Source organism: Zootoca vivipara, chromosome 2 (genome assembly GCF_965207765.1).
Source record: "Zootoca vivipara chromosome 2, rZooViv2.hap1.1, whole genome shotgun sequence".
In the NCBI taxonomy this organism is placed as follows: Eukaryota; Metazoa; Chordata; class Lepidosauria; order Squamata; family Lacertidae; genus Zootoca; species Zootoca vivipara.
Window position 1 is genome coordinate 119,287,910 of NC_142584.1, and position 13,530 is coordinate 119,301,439.

A 13,530-nucleotide genomic window follows, 5' to 3' on the forward strand; every position below is an offset into this window, starting at 1 on the left:
AGATCCCTGGAACAAGCCCTCTAGTCTACAATGATATTAGAGCAGGCATCCCCAAACTAAGGCCCGGGGGCCGGATGCGGCCCAATCGCCTTCTAAATCTGGCCCGCGGACAGTCCAGGAATCAGCATGTTTTTACATGAGTAGAATGTGTCCTTTTATTTAAAATGCATCTCTGGGTTATTTGTGGGGCATAGGAATTCGTTCATTATTTTTTTTCAAAATATAGTCCGGCCCCCCACGAGGTCTGAGGGACAGTGGACTGGACCCCTGCTGAAAAAGTTTGCTGACCCCTGTATTAGAGCAACCCAAATCCCTCCCCAGAGTTTCTATGTATGTACTTAGAAATGTATAAGTCCCGTTTTCGGGGCGACAAATTGAACATCTGATTTGTGTGTATGGCACTGCTGAAGCGTAAATGTCCCCCCACAATGAGATCTCCTGGCCTGTAATAGTCTTCCTGGAGTTCAAAAGGCCTGGTCAAAAGACACTCAGTCCTCAGGGACATCTTGGTGGCTGCCTGACGCAGCATAAAAACCAAAACCCAAATCATGGACAGCAGAAAGAGACCCTTGCCCCACTTCAACTTTGTACAGAATTAAGGGGCCACCAAACCCATAGGTCTCAGCCACAGGTTCAGAACATTGGGGGAAATGACCAGACGTTTGGGTGTCTGTCCGGTATCTCACTCCCCCCGCCTTGCAAGAGTTCAGGGCGTATTTATCACAATAATGTTTTGTCCTGGATTTCTTTGTTGCTGAGTTTGTGGGTGGAAATCCACTGGGATTCAGCAAGAATGACTGTTATTTTGTTAATTCCAGGATAGAAAAAGAATCCCAATTTCCGGAGAATCTCTTTGGAGCTTGATGGGAAGAAAGACTTTTTTTTGTATTGCTCACTGGGATGGTTGGGCTCAGGTATTTGGCCGTAATACATACATACATACATACATACATACATACATACATGTGTATATTTATGTAGATATGTATATGTATGTCCATATTTTCTTTTTGTGGTTTTGGGGTGTTTTTCAATAATAATAATAATAATAATAATAATTCCTCAGGAATACTGGACTATATCTTTATTTGCTGCTTGATATATATATATATATAAATACTAGTATCTTGAAGCCCGTTAAATTAACAGTGAGTTTGATAAGGGTGCTGGGCCCCCGAGGCCAGAAGGTGCGCCCAGGAGCAGCAGCAGCAGCAGTGAAAAGAGCAGCGACCCCGCCCGGAGATATTATAGAAGGAATATGGAATCTGCTTTGGTTATTATGGAATGCTTTTCCAAAACATCTACCGACTTCCATGGGGTGGAACCATTTAGAATGTTTCTCTCTGAGTTGAGAGTTTCCTTCACATCAGTAACAGGAAAATCTTTCTTTCTTTCTTTCTTTCTTTCTTTCTTTTGTACTTTAAGTACTTTTTATTTTCTTCTTCCTTTATCTTTCTTGTCTGTCATTAATTTTTATTTAGTTTTTCTTTTTTTAAAAAAAATATATTTTATTGATTTTACATAATACAAAAAAGAAAAACATACACATACATATCATTTTTTCCTTCTCCTCCTGCCCTCCCCCCAAGAGCCCTCTCCTCCCACAAGAGAATCCCCTGAGAAGTGAGCAGCCGAAGATGGTTCCTTTTATAGTTGGGTTTCTCCCCCCCCCCCAGAGTCTCCCCCTGCCACTGAGAAACTCCAGGATACCAAGGAGAGAGTCAGGCAGGTATCCACCCACCTATTGATCCAACTTAACGTATCAAAAAACACACACACCAAAAAAGAACAATAAAAATAAAAACAAAACAAATAACATCCAAAAATTTAAACCTTATCTATTTTCCTAAACATTGTCCCTTGGGCTTCCCCAAACCTCCCCCTTTTTGATTTTCATTTGATTTTTCCATATCCATTTTTGTTACTCATACACTTAACATTTATCTTGACTTTGTATATACATACCGGTAAATTTCCATCCAAATAAGGAGGGGGGGGGGAATTCCATAAAACTAAAAATACAAATACAAAAAGTGACTTCCACTCTACCTTCTTCTGCTTTTTTTAAAGTCGTACTTTACCTTGCGCAGTTTAACGTTCTTTATACATTAGATCATAAGTCCACTTTTATCAAGCATTTTAACAATCGTCTATATTCGCTTTTCATACTTTCGTCTTTCCATCTTATATCAAATATGACTTCATCTACTTATCTTATTTAATCATACAGTGGTACCTCAGTTTATGAACACAATTGGTTCCGGAAGTCTGTTCATAAACTGAAGTGTTCATAAACTGAAGTGAACTTTCCCATTGAAAGTAATGGAAAGTGGATTAATCCGTTCCAGACGGGTCCACGGAGTACTCAACCTGAAACGTACTTACCCCGAAGCATGGGTGTAATTGGTTCCGGAAGTCTGTTCATAAACTGAAGCGTACTTTACCTGAAGCGAACTTTCCCATTAAAAGTGATGGAAAGTGAATTAATCCGTTCCAGATGGGTCCGCGGCGTTCGTAAACCGAAAATTCTTAAACCGAGGTGTTCATAAACCGAGGTTCCACTGTACATTTAATTTGTTATTCATCTTAAATGGCCAATAAAGAATTTAAGTTTTAGTTATGATATTATTTTCATTCTGCTGGTTTATTCATGTTTCCAAAATCTTGTCCATATATTTCACATATTTCCCCCATTCTCTCTCATACGTTTCATTACCTTGCTGTCTTATTTTTGATGTTAATTCTTGCTCTTGTTGTCACATATAGGAATAATTTTACATCTTAGGGAGCTGGGTATGTTTAGCCTGGAGAAGAGAAGGTTAAGGGGTGATATGATAGCCATGTTCAAAAATATAAAAGGATGTCATATAGAGGAGGGAGAAAGGTTGTTTTCTGCTGCTCCAGAGAAGCGGACACGGAGCAATGGATTCAAACTTCAAGAAAGAAGATTCCACCTCAACATTAGGAAGAACTTCCTGACAGTAAGAGCTGTTCGGCAATGGAACTTGCTGCCAAGGAGTGTGGTGGAGTCTCCTTCTTTGGAGGTCTTTAAGCAGAGGCTTGACAGGCATATGTCAAGAATGCTTTGATGGTGTTTCCTGCCATCCCATCAAAGCATTCTTGACATATGGCTGTCAAGCCTCTGCTGGACTGGATGGCCCTCTGTTGGACTGGATGGCCCTTGTGCTCTCTTCCAACTCTATGATCCTATGCTTCATCTACCCCCCCCATGGGGGGATCCGTCGCGAGGGGAGCCAAACTTGCCTGGGAAGCGGAAGAAGAACTGGCGCCGCTGCCTGACCTGCATTTCAGGACCCTGATGCGAGTCAGGAGGGGGGTCTCGCCCTCATAGCGAGGAATCAAAAGAGGGGTACAACTTCTCTGCCCCTGAGCTGCGCCCCTCCCCCCTCATTAGCAAAGCCCAAGTCCAAACACCAGCCCCTATTTTTAACAAGTACCCGTAATAAGGACTCTGAGTCTGGACTACCCTTTAGGGTTGTCGTAAGTTACTGTTCCAAGCCCCAAACGCGTGTAACAACTCCGGTCTACTTTGCAGGGCTGTTGTAACGGGGACACCCTAAGCCACGGCCCTGCTTCCCCCCGCCTTGTGAAATGGGTGTGAAAATGAACAGACCCCCCCCTCTCCCGACAAGGGATTAAAGGAGGTAAAGGGGGAGTGGAAGCTGTGCCCCGGAGGACTTTTTTGGAGGTTTTTTTGGGAGGGGGGCGTCTCCTTCCCTTCCGCCTCCGGGGATCGAACCTGGGACCTTCTCTGGAAAGAAACAGGATATTCAGAGCTTGTTTGGAAGGAAGGAGGAGAATTTGTGTGTTCTGAGTGGGAGGCGTCACTCATTCCTCCCCAAGGGTCAGTGAGCTCCGCTTCCTAGAGAGGCAGGAAGGATGAGAGGGGGGAGGGGGAGGGGCCGCCATCCACATTCCCGGAAGAGGAGCAGGACTGCAGAGGAGGAGGAAAAAGAGGTGCAATATATGTATATATATTTGGGGGGGGGGATAGAAGGATGCGCTTTTTCTCCCCCTGAATCTGCAAACAGGGCAGCTGGGAAGGGAGGGCAGGATTGGGGGCGGGGGGGGATGAAAGGAAATTAGGGGAGTGCTCCCCCTCCCCCTTCCTTCTGTGGATCAGGCGGGGGGGGGCGCCTCGCGTCAGTGGAGAGCACCCAGCCCTTTATATTGTTGTTGTTGTTTAGTCGTTTAGTCGTGTCCGACTCTTCGTGACCCCATGGACCATAGCACGCCAGGCACTCCTGTCTTGCACTGCCTCCCGCAGTTTGGTCAAACTCATGTTCGTAGCTTCGAGAACACTGTCCAACCATCTTGTCCTCTGTCGTCCCCTTCTCCTTGTGCCCTCCATCTTTCCCAACATCAGGGTCTTTTCCAAGGATTCTTCTCTTCTCATGAGGTGGCCAAAGCATTGGAGCCTCAGCTTCACGATCTGTCCTTCCAGTGAGCACTCAGGGCTGATTTCCTTAAGAATGGATAGGTTTGATCTTCTTGCAGTCCATGGGACTCTCAAGAGTCTCCTCCAGCACCATAATTCAAAAGCATCCATTCTTCGGTGATCAGCCTTCTTAATGGTCCAGCTCTCACTTCCATACATCACTACTGGGAAAACCATAGCTTTAACTATACGGACCTTTGTAGGCAAGGTGATGTCTCTGCTTTTTAAGATGCTGTCTAGGTTTGTAATTGCTTTTCTCCCAAGAAGCAGGCGTCTTTTAATTTCGTGACTGCTGTCACCATCTGCAGTGATCAAGTAGCCCAAGAAAGTAAAATCTCTCACTGCCTCCATTTCTTCCCCTTCTATTTGCCAGGAGGTGATGGGACCAGTGGCCATGATCTTGGTTTTTTTGATGTTGAGCTTCAGACCATATTTTGCGCTCTCCTCTTTCACCCTCATTAAAAGGTTCTTTAATTCCTCCTCACTTTCTGCCATCAAGGTTGTGTCATCTGCATATCTGAGGTTGTTGATATTTCTTCCGGCAATCTTAATTTCCTTTATATTACAGGAAAGGAAATCAGAATAGAGCGGGGGGAGGGAAATGAAATGGGAGCCCCCCCCCCCAAGGGCTGAGACTTGAACCGAGGCCCCAGTTCCGCGTCTCTCTGCGAGTTCCGGGTTCTCCCTGGCAGGAATCCCTGGGGCACTTTTGTCTCCGCGATCCTGGCTCCGCGATCCTGGCTCCGCGCAGGTGCCGAGGGGTGCCTTGGTGGGTCCCCTTTGTTTGGAGAATCAAAAGGAGTCCATGGAAGGGTTAAAGGAGGCGAGAGAGGCCTGGATAGAGACCCCTCCCCTCCCCCTCCTTGCTCATCCAGCGAGCCCCTCCGCCTCCGGATGGAGAGGTGGGGGCGCTTGGGAGGAATTTGGCGAAGGGTGAGCCTGCCAGGGGGGGCCTCTGGGCAAAGGGGAGACTGGGGGGCAGAGGGAGGAGGGCAGAGAAAGTGGGGGGGCTGAGGGATGGATGGAGGGAAGCATCCCTGGGGGAGGAATCAAAGCCATTTTGGAGAAAGAGAGAGAGACTTGGGGGCTGCCTGCCTTGACTTCTCCCTCCTGCCCAGGAATCTCCTTCGAGTAGACCAGGGAGAGATCCCTGAACAGGAGGCCTGATCCACCCACCCTCTCCTCCCTTGAAGCTCAGTCCTTGCCCTGCCATAAGTCCCAGGTCAGCTCCTGCATGGGGCGCTGGGGGCTGTTATAGAGAGTCTAACCATTGAAGGAAAGAGGAAAGGGAGGAAGCCCCCTTTATTATTTCCACCCTTAGCAGCTTTTGTCTTGGCAACTACAGTCTCACCCACATGCCTGTGTTTCTCTGGCGAAGCATCTAAGGCACGGGTGTCAAGGACAAGGTCCGGGGGCCTAATCCGGCCCGGCAGACCTCGTGATGTGGCCCGCCGCCCGCCCGCTGCCAGACCTCACGATGTGGCTCACCGGCCGCGCGGCCGCTGGCCGCTCGCTCACCCACGCGGTCGTCTGACCGTCGCTTCCGGAGGAAAGGGCGGGACACAAAGTTGAATTCGAGGCCTCATTGGCTAGTGGCGCTGCTAATCTCGGAGCGAGGCAGCCCATTAGCTGAAAGTTTTCCCCCAGCTCCGGCGGTTGCGCGGGAGTTGAAGCGGAGCCTGAGAAGCAGCGTCCTGAGCCTGAGGGGAACAGCGGCCGGACGTGGAAAAGGAGCGAGAGGCCGGTGGCAGCGGCACAGAGGTATTTCTTTTCTCCGCTGGAGAATTCAGGGGAGCCTCCCCAGCCAGAAGGTGCAAAAGTTTCTGGTGATCGTGGGTAGATCTTGGGTTCCTTAGAGGTCGGCAGCCTAAAAGGGAAAGCTCTCCAACTCTTGTCTTTCTCCCCCTCCCAAAATCTCAATAACAATGGGCAATTGCAAGGAGAGCTCCTTCCCTCTTGCCGACAAAGAGCTGGTGTGTGTGTGTGTGCGCGCACGCACGACCGCGTGTGCCTCCATCTTGCTGGCAAAGAGTTCTTACCCGTGCAGGAGGCTCCTGTCCCGTTGCTGCTTTAAAGCCAGCCACAAAGCCAGCGGTCTCCCCTTTCCCTGCTCGCCTGCCAGATGGCTGGCTGCTGCACAGCTTGCCTCCCAAGCCTCCCTCCCTCCCTTACCCCACACCCATCTTCCATTCCTGCAGGCAGCATCTCCCTCCCTTGCCCCACACCCCAGTCTTCCATCCCTGCAGGCAGCATCTCCCTCCCTTGCCCCACACCCCAGTCTTCCATCCCTGCAGGCAGCATCTCCCTCCCTTGCCCCACACCCCAGTCTTCCATCCCTGCAGGCAGCATCTCCCTCCCTTGCCCCACACCCCAGTCTTCCATCCCTGCAGGCAGCATCTCCCTCCCTTGCCCCACACCCCAGTTTTCCATCCATGCAGGCAGCATTTCCCACCACCCTTCACCCCACACCCCTGCCTTCTCTTCGTGCAGGCTGCATCATCCACCCCCTTTCCTTCTCCGTAAAAAAAGCTCAACAACTTTGAGCTTAACCCCTAAAAATGGGGGTAGATCACTGCCAGATTTTAATTCTGAAAGTAGATCACTGTCTCTTGGGATTTGGCCACCCCTGTAATTAATGGGTTGATTCAATATGAGGAAATTGTATAAGTTCACTTGATGGGAGCAACACACATGAAACCATACAGGTGTCGTAAAAAGGGAGTCAGAGTTTTGCCCATTCCCAGTAATCAAGGCAGCCCAAACTCATAAGACAGTGGACACATAGTCCTACAGATACAACCGGCCCTTTGAGGGTGACCAAACTGCTGATGTGGCCCCCGATGAAATTGAGTTTGACACCCCTGATCTAAGGGTTCCTACCTGTGCCCAACTCTTTCTCTCCATTCCACCAGGTTTCCATTATTCCTACTATTTCTGATCTCTTAAATCTGTGGGATTTAAGGGATTGGGAAGATTGTTATGGAAATGGGTGGGGTTCCTTCCCCCCCCCCCAGCCTGTGTAATTATTACTACAATTGTTTTATTTATTTATGGATCTATTAGTAGCTTTCTCTTGCCCAGGGCAGCCCAAAGTGACTTACAACCAGCCGTTGTTGTTGTTGTTTAAATAAAATAAGCTTCATTTAAATTCTTTAAAAATTTAAAATAGACAAAAAAGACAAAAAAGAAAAATAGAAGAAGAAAAATCCATCACTCAACAAAAATATAAGAATCCTTCAAAAGAAAATATATAGATAATTAATAGAAAAATAATACACAACTTCCAAAAATAACAAGAAATATATAAACATAAAAAAGAAACTCTTCCCTCCCTCCCTCTCTCTCACCCCTTCCCTCCCTCCTTTCCTTTCTCTTCCTCCCTCTCTCTTTCACTCCTTCCTTCTCTCTCTCTCCTTCCTTCCTTCCTTCCTTCCTTCCTTCCTTCCTTCTCTCTCTTCCCTCTCTCTTCCTCTCTCTTCCACCCCTTCCTTCCTTGTCTCTCTTTCTCTCTCACGCCCCTTCCTTCCTTCCTTCTCTCTCCTCTCTCTCTCTCTCTCCCACCCACCCTTCCTTCCGTCCTTCTCTCTCTTCCCTCCCTCCTTCCCTCCCTCCCTCTCACCCCTTCCCTCCCTCCTTCCCTTTCTCTTCCTCCCTCCCTCTTTCACCCCTTCTCTCTCTCACCTTCCTTCCTTCTCTCCTCTCACTCTCTCTCACCCCCTTCCAGGGCCGGCCCTAGGGCTGGGCTGGCTGGCGCAATGCGCCAGGGCGCCAAGCTCCGGAGGGCGCCTGGTTGGGAGTCCGGGCTGAGCTGAAGCCGTCCGGGACTCCAGGGAAGAGCCGAGAGCTGAGCAGAGCTAAGAAAGAGCCCTGCAGTACCTGAAGCTGCCACTGGGGGCGCGGGGAGTACTCAGCTGCTTGGGCAGCGTGAAGGGAAGGGGCGGAGTCCAGCTCAGCGGCAGGAGATTCTTTCTCCCGCTGCGCCGGAACCGCAAGGCCATCCTGTGCCAGCGCTGCCATTCCCCCGTGCTTCTGCCTAGTACCGCCACCTTCACCCGCAGAGAGGTAGGCAGCGGGCGGGAGAAGGGCTTGTTGGAGCGCCCGTCCTCAGCGCGCCTCCGGGTGCCGTGAGACCGCCTTGCCAGGCCAGGGAGGGGTTTTTGGAGGAGCTTTCCCGGACTCCCTTTCGTCCGGTGGTGCTTTGCTAGAAATCTCTGTCTAGCCGTGAAGATCCCTCACTGATTTGGGGTCATACCAAAATAAAAACTTAGTTGGTCTTTAAGGTGCTACTGAAGGATTTTTTTTATTTTGATTTGGGGCCAGTCATCCTCTCTGACTCACCTAATGCTACCTTGCAGGGAGGTTGCGAGTTAAAAATTGGGGGGGGGGGGTTGATATCTGCAATGTTGAGCTTGTTGAAGGCTGGGCATAAGTGAAAATAATGGCTATGAAAGGAGTTTCCTAAGGGCACTTACTGCCTGTTTTAGAAAGGCGCTTGGCAATTTGTCTGGCTGTAGAATGGGAAGACTTTTTACATGGCCTTGAATGATGTGCTGGCTGGTGACCAAAAGATCGATGATCTTCCTGTTGGCTGGTTCGGACATGTTATAGCTACTCGTCTCTCTAGCAAACTAATGTCTACTTTGTAATGCCAACATGCAGCCTTGAAAATGGCTCAAGAATGGTGCCCTACCATGTTGCATTGAGTGTATGCTTATATTGCTTGTCAAGTGACTTGAATCCTTGAATCCCTTCTTCCCCACTTAATTCTTGCCCTGAGTCCTGTTGTTGTCTAAAATCTTGCAGATTACATTGGTGTAATTTGAAGCAAAGACCTCGCTTTATTTAATTATAGAATGAAAGAAAAATGTTGAGATACACTGAACCATCTCCCCTGTAAAGTGAGCATATTAATGCAACTGGAATAATTCTTCTAACTTTTTTTTTTTTTTGCTTTTGGGCAGTATCATAGCCAGATGTATGGCTTTCTGCTGTATTTTGGACCAAAGGGTGCATACTTTTGACTTTAATGTTTTTGGTTTTAAAGAAAATAATTTTTTATAAATTTTATAAAAAGAAAAAAGTATCCTCCATATAATTATACATTGTTATAACATCCATATTAACAAAAAACAAAAATAAAAAAGGAAAGATTAAAGAAAAAAAGGAACAACATATACATTCCATTTTATCTCATTTTGGTAAGGGACTTCCCCGAGTCCCCTTTCTAACGGTTCATTGTATAACATTCTTGGCAAGTTCTATATCTTATTTTCCAAACCTAATTACAACATCCTTTTCTCAATTTTACAACTCATTATAATATTCTAACCTATTTTCAATTAGATCTCACTTAATTTCTTAACCTGCAACTTCACAATTGCTTATAATTCTCCTAATACATCAATTCTGCAATATTTTTTATAATAAATTCTAAATTTCTTCCATTCCTCTTCCACCTTCTCCTCTCCCCAGTCACGTAGTCTTCCGGTCAGATCAGCAAGTTCCATATAGTCCAGCATCTTCATTTGCCATTCTTCCACTGTAGGTATCTTCTGTGTCTTCCAATACTTTGCTAGCAATATTCTGGCTGCAGTTGTGGCGTATAAAAACAGATTTACATCTTTCATAGGCAGTTCTTTTCCTACTATGCCCAATAGGAAGGATTCTGGTTTCTTAATAAAAGTGTTTTTCAACACTTTTTTTCAATTCATTATAAATCTTTTCCCAGAAACCCTTAACTAATGGGCATGTCCACCACATGTGATAGAATGTTCCTTCCACCTTTTTACATTTCCAACACTTGTTGTCTTGATTATGGTGAATCTTAGCAAGTTTTACTGGTGTTAAATACCATCTATACATCATTTTCATCATATTTTCTCTTAAGACAGTACATGCAGTACATGCAGTCATGTTCTTCTTCCATAACCTTTCCCAATCCTCTATCATAATGTTATGACCCACATCCTTTGCCTAATCTATCATATCCTTTTTTGTCTGTTCGTCTTTCGTGTGCCACTGCAGCAACAAGCTATACATTCTGGAGAGGTTTTTTGTCTTTGGCTCTAATAATTCCGTCTCCAACTTGGACTTTTCTAATGGAAAACCATTTTTCTTATCCATCTTATACAATTCATTTATCTGATGGTATTGGAGCCAGTCATCTAAATTACTTTTTAACTGTTCATATGTCTTTAGTTTAAACTGGTCTCCTTCTTCCACCAGAATATCTCTATATTTTGGCCATCTGGTCTCCATATTTAACTTCTTTTGAGCCTTTGCTTCTAACGGTGAAATCCAAAGGGGTGTTTTCCTTTCTAATAAGTCTTTATACTTATTCCAAACATTGAACAAATATTTTCTAATTACATGATTTTTAAATCCTTTATGACTTTTGACCTTGTCATACCATAAATACGCATGCCATCCATATACATTATCATATCCTTCCAATCCAACACATCTGTATTGTCTAACAAACACCATTCTTTTAACCAACAAAAGGTAGCTGCATCATAGTATATCCTTAAATCTGGCAGGGAAAAGCCCCCTCTTTCCTTACTATCTGTCAGAAATTTATATTTTATTCTGGGCTTTTCCTCCCTGCCATATGAACTTTGAAAGTACCTTTTGCCATTCTTTACTTTTGACTTTAATGTTTACAGACATGACTGCTATATCTCTGTCAAATGACATTTTATAATTGACATTTTATAATTTCTATCTTATAATTGTTGTTGAAAGCCAAGTCTTAGTTGCAGGACTTGTTAAATGTGGGAAAATAAAATGAAGCTTTTGAGAGTGCAGAAAGAAAATTACAAGAAAAGAATGTCATTGGAGGAGCTAACCTAACTCTTTACAAATATTTGTATTTAATTAAATGTAAACCAAGCTTTTCAATTTGTATGTTGTGATCTTTCTATAAAATGTTGCCAGAGACAATGAACCTAATGAATCTTAGCTAATTAAAAACACACAAATCTTGACAAAGAAAGGATGCTTTAGTTGGGTTTTCTTCCACTTCTCCGCATAGGCCTTTTAGATTTTTATCCATTTTCCTTGCCAAAATTGACCCATTAGTTCTATAGAAACAGAATTCTGTGCTGTGCTTTGAATATTGGTCAGTCCCTGTTTGCTTAATTGCATGCATAGGTAGATCATAGAATCATAGAGTTGGAAGAGACCACAAGGGCCATCCAGTCCAACCCCCTGCCAAGCAGGAAACACCATCAAAGCATTCTTGACATATGCCTGTCAAGCCTCTGCTTAAAGACCTCCAAAGAAGGAGACTCCACCACACTCCTTGGTAGCAAATTCCACTGATAAACAGCTCTTACTGTCAGGAAGTTCTTCCTAATGTTTAGGTGGAATCTTCTTTCTTGTAGTTTAAATCCATTGCTCCGTGTCCGCTTCTCTGGAGCAGCAGGAAACAACCTTTCTCCCTCCTTTATATGACATCCTTTTATATATTTGAACATGGCTATCATATCACCCTTAACCTTCTCTTCTCCAGGCTAAACATACCCAGCTCCCTAAGCCGTTCCTCATAAGGCATCGTTTCCAGGCCTTTGGCCATTTTGGTTGCCCTCTTCTGGACACGTTCCAGCTTGTCAGTATCCTCCTTGAACTGTGGTGCCCAGAACTGGACACAGTACTCCAGGTGAGGTCTGACCAGAGCAGACTACAGTGGTACTATTACCTTGAATCTAGATGCTATACTCCTATTGATGCAGCCCAGAATTGCATTGGCTTTTTTAGCTGCTGCATCACACTGCTGACTCATGTCAAGTTTGTGGTCTACCAAGACTCCTAGATCCTTTTCACATGTACTGCTCTCAAGCCAGGTATCTCCCACCCTGTATTTGTGCCTTTCAAATTTTTTTTGCCCAAGTGTAGTACTTTATATTTCTCCTTGTTAAAATTCATCTTGTTTGCTTTGGCCCAGTTGTCTAATCTGTTACGGTCATTTTGAAGTGTGATCCTGTCCTCTGGGGTATTAGCCACCCCTCCCAATTTGGTGCAAGATGGTGCAAATCTGTTAAGGTTATCTCCACCCTGGAAATTTACAAATTTAGTCATTTTTTAGTTCTGTAGTTAAAACGGGGGGGGGGGGTAGGTGATCTCGCCTTGGGCGCAAAAAAACCCTAGCACCGGCCCTGCATGTACACTCTTTATTAAAAACAGATGTACTACAAAATAATATGCAGGCCAATAAAACCACCTCCCCCACCCAGAAGCTTTCAGAAAGCTTCTGAGATTTCACCAGATGCTCCTTCACACTTTCAAGCATTTCTTCACTATCATGAGGGCCAATCACTTGCTTTTTAAAAAGACTAAACCTGAGAAACTTGAGGTACTGAATTCTATGCCTGATAACATATTGTGGCAAAAATTGTGCAATGCACAAAGCCTTGATTATAACAAGTGTAGGAAGCAGACCTGTCCTTTTGACTGCAGAAGCTTGATGAATTTGAAGGCTTATTTCTTAGCTGAAACTGGTCAAATAAGAGAAATAGATGGCTTTTGACACTGTCAAAACTGGAATCCTAAAAAGATCCTGCTACTCATGCAATAAACGGGCAACAAAAGCAGTTTGTTTATGTTTCCTGTTTTCTTTTCCCAAGCAGAGATAATATGCAAGTGTGGTGTCAGCTCCCTAAAAAAAAGGGAAAGGGGGGGCCGCCGGAGGGATCTTCGGACCACGGCGCCGGATATGCTTAAGACGGCCCTGCCCCCTTCCTTCCTTCCTTCCTTCCTTCCTTCCTTCCTTCCTTCCTTCCTTCCTTCCTTCCTTCCTTCTCTCTCTTCCCTCCCTCCCTCTCACCCCTTACCTCCCTCCTTCCCTTTCTCTTCCTCCCTCCCTCTTTCACCCCTTCCTTCTCTCTCTCTCTCCCCCCTTCCTTCCTTCCCTCTCTTCCCTCTCCTCCTCTCTCTTCCACCCCTTCCTTCCTTGTCTCTCTTTCTCTCACACAACCCTTCCTTCCTTCCTTCCTTCCTTCCCTCCCTCCCTCCCTCCCTCCTTCTTGAGGCTGTCCTGAAGGTCTGCTTGCTTTACAGCAAGGCGAGAGGAG

The 13,530-nt window shown here is 45.6% G+C and overlaps 1 protein-coding gene across 2 annotated transcripts in view; it reads left to right on the forward strand.

The window, feature by feature from the left end:
• The first annotated feature begins 3,910 nt into the window (after positions 1–3,910).
• Positions 3,911–13,530, forward strand: part of LOC132591272 (uncharacterized) — a 29,750-nt gene continuing 20,130 nt past the window's right edge. The window contains exon 1 of one of the 2 annotated variants that reach the window (XM_060269125.2): positions 3,911–3,978. The gene's annotated coding sequence lies outside the window, so the exon portion shown is untranslated. Of the gene's footprint in view, positions 3,979–5,540; positions 12,120–13,530 lie in introns of those variants that run through there. The other variant, XM_088663853.1, reaches the window with a different exon arrangement.